Source organism: Hakea prostrata, chromosome 7 (assembly GCF_041222555.1).
Source record: "Hakea prostrata isolate BN-2017 chromosome 7, UWA_Hpros_2, whole genome shotgun sequence".
Taxonomy (NCBI): domain Eukaryota; kingdom Viridiplantae; phylum Streptophyta; class Magnoliopsida; order Proteales; family Proteaceae; genus Hakea; species Hakea prostrata.
The window spans coordinates 55820302-55824269 of NC_142606.1; positions in this window are offsets into that span (position 1 = coordinate 55820302).

Sequence of the window (3968 nt, forward strand, 5' to 3'; positions counted from 1 at the left end):
AATTATATACAAGTGATTGTAATTATTGATTTCTTTCCATATATGAAGTTACCATATATGTGATGATATGAATTGATGCATGTGTATGCTTAAGTATGGTTTGGAAAGGAGAGGTGTCCTTTTGACACTTCTGTCCTTGGACTACTACGGGAATATTTTGGGATGTTTCCGGAGATGCCCTCTGGACACCTTCCTAAACTGTTGGATGACATATCTAGGATTGTCTAGTAGTGTTTGGCTAGGACGTCCTGTTATGTCAGACCCTAATCAGAGGGGTATTGAGACCGAACGACCCGTGGTAGCAATGGGGATTCATGGGCGCTCAAGACCGGTAACCAACCCGTGAGAGGACAGGAATCACATTGTAGGGGCCATTTATTGGTAGGGTTGCATATGGTTAGACTTGGGCTCACGGGCGCTTAAGACCGGTAACCAACCCGTGAGAGCTTCCCGTTTACCATATGTGGATAACCAATAGGGTTGATGAGTCCGTAGTCAGGGACTATGAGGACTCTAATGTGAAGGATACCGGAAAGGATCGTCAGGGACGAGGAATGGACGTATCTGGATCTGACTTGATGTAACTAAGTAGAAGACTTGCATTTGGCTAGGTTTTACCCTGACATGCGCCAGTACTTATACCAAATGGTTGTGAGAGAGTGTGTTGACTTAACCCCCTGCCATGGTTTGTCTTGAGGGATGAAGGACCCATTACCAATCGGCTGCTCAGGACCGGTGAAATGATCCGTGAGAGAATCCAAGATATCTTAAATGGTTGAGGATGTGAGTGGACTTTCCTAAAGAAGTACGGTGCTATGACTTAAAGCATGTCTGCCAATAGAGACCAGCATACATAGAGTTAGATTCATTCATTCATTGTTTGTCTCATATCATATTGCATTTATGTTTGTTACGGAATCCTGCCATTTATATTATTATGGATTTTAATCGCTTTCTCGAGTTTCTTTGAAACTCATTCCTTTATTGTACAATGTTTGTTAGACTATCCTGCAGGTACCGAGTACTATGACGGTCCCTATGAAGAAGCGCAAGGCGAAGAGGCATATCTCCAGGAAGGTGATTGCGGTTACCACAATTACACTGAAGATCCCGCGAGTGGTTATGCTCCGTACGATGCTTAGTCCGACCATCGAGTGGAAGCGTCCTTGTGCCATTTATGAGATTTACACTTATAAGGATGTTGTCTATAAAGTGGAGAACAATTTAGTTACCCAATGTACTTGCTACTGGGATTAGATTTTGTCTGGTTTATTCTTTTAGAGCTACTTTTCCGCTGGTTGTAGAGTGGGATTTTTGCCTCACTTTACTTATCTGTTTGACACTCTGATTATATCTATTATTCTGATTCATTTATGATTCATTCTTTCTTTATTGGATCTATGGTTTATCTTCCGCACTTTTATTATGATTGTTCATGATTATGTTATTGTTTATGTGGGAGGTTGATCACTCGATACCTGATCTTCGGGCTGTGGATCACACTCTCGGGTATGCCAGATAGGGTACCGGCTGGGAGGGCGTGACAGTAATCGATGAAGTTTATGTTTATGAAGACATCCTTTATAAAGTAGAAAAGACTCTAGCTTAGTTAGAATATATCTTTCTTTCTTGTCTTTAGAATCAGTTGTAATCCCTTTGATTTTCGAACTACATTCCGTTGTACTCGTGGAGTGAGATTCCGCCTCACTCTACTTTTGATTTATATATCTATTGGTATCATTTCCGCACTCTGATGATTATCTCATTACTTAACTATGATTCATTTGAATAATATTGTTAACATTGATTTAGTCTTGTTCTTGATTATATTGTTGTGAATGTGGGAGGTTGATTTTGCTAACTACTGGATCTTGTGGACTGTGGATCACACACTCGGGTATGCCAGATAGGGTACCGGCTGGGTGGATGTGACAGATCAGAGCCCACAGTTCCAAGTGAAATCCTAACCACAAAAACAATGATAGAACATTCCTGAGTCATAAATCCAAAAGTGACTCAAGTATTCTTAGAATTGAATAATAGAACACTTGAATTAGAAACTTAAAAATGAAGAATAATGTACTCTAAATAATACACAATAAGTATGATTTAACAACATCACATAATACAACAAAAGAAAATACATAATGCACATTAAGACGATGAAACAAAAGTGAACTTCATTAATTTTAGGAAAGTTCTACAACAAGTTACATTTGAGAAACATAAAAGGAAATCCTAGTACAATCTATCTAGACTACTGTCTCTGCTCTCTCAGTACTCTAACATCCTCTACAACCTGAGTCAACTGTGACTCCATCCTCTCCTGTCTCGCCTCTATCCTCCCTAACATGGAAGTCATAGAACCCATCTGTGCGCACAGCTCCGCAGTCTCTGGAACTGTTAGTGAAGGGCCTCCGTCTCAAAGTGTGATGATGTGGGAATATCCTGATGACCTTGATCTGCCTCACGCATCTCAATGTCATCTCCTGCCTGGTCATCTGTATTTGGACCAGCATCATGGTCTCCACCATCTGACTCATCATCATCCTCATCTGTCTTAAGACCATCCTCATCATATGATCTCTCAGTCTGAGTAATCTGATTCTGCCGAATAGTCCCGATGTCATAGCCAAGCAATCGTGTCTGCATTAGTGTATCCTCTAGCCTCACGCCGAAATGCTAAAAGATAAGTGTGAGTAGACGTCCGAAGCAAAGGTTCCGTATGCCCAGTGACGTCACGACCTCTAGCATGACGTTCTGGATGATGAAGGAAAGATCAATCTCAAAACCCCGGTATATGCGGTAAATCAGTAGAGCATCCATCACTGATACTCTCTCGTGATGCCCCGCCTTCGGGATGATGTTGCGGCCCACAATGCGACCAATGATTCTAGCCGAATCTGTCATCTGTGCACTAGTCCGTGGTGTATAGCATCTATCATCTCTCCAAAGTGTGATGCAAACCTCATGCAGCTCATGTAGTAGTAGGAAAGCATCTATCTCTGCCCCAGTCGGTATACATACACACTCATGAGGATAGTGTGGTACCCGGAAAATCTCAGCCAGTGTGCTAGTAGAAAATCGAATCCGTGTCTCTCGAACTCGACATTCTAAGATCAACTCGAATGGACCTCGTCTCCGACCCTCCTCGACTGCTGTAAGGTTGCTGAAGAACAACCTCACTAATTCCGGATAGACCGGAAGATCCTCAGTAAAAAGATGCGTCCACTCCATCGTATCGAATCTCTGACGGATCCGAAAAGTGCTAAGCTTTTGTAGTCTGAATACTCGGCCATACTCAATACGGCACTGCTCGAAGAAGGCCTCATACAAGTACTCTGCTCGAGGTGTACTGAACAGGTCTCTGCGATTGACTACATCTCTCGGCTCCAAAAGTGGAACCTGACCTCTGGCTCTGCCTCTGCCTCTCCTCCCACCCATGTGTTGTCCACGAGGAGGCATGATGTCTGTATAGCTGTAAAGAAGACAAAAAGAGACTTGACATTAGTAGAATTTCAAAATTCAATATGAAGGGTATTTTCGTAATTTTTCGAAAATTTTAGATTTTGGCGAATTTTCAGTTTGAGCATACTAGCATGTACACGGTACTTAGAATAGTGTGTTAGCATGTTTTATTGGAGAAAAAACATCTCAATTTGATGAATTAAAGGTAAAAAAAATTCAGCAAGCATAGAAAGGGGGAAAATTCTCGATTTAGGTCAAAATGTGATTTTTGAAGTTTGGAATTGGCTCAATCAATTTACATACACAAGTTCATCATATCATTGCAAGTATGTAAGAATTGATTTGAAGACGAAACTCTTTGCGGTTTGAAAATGAGAGAAGATTTTCAAAAAAGGGTTTTCGGTTGAGAAATTGTTAGCAAGAAACCATGAAATCGATAGCAAGCATTGTAAAGTCATGGCATTGTATTAAGATCACTTCGATCACATTCCTATATGTTC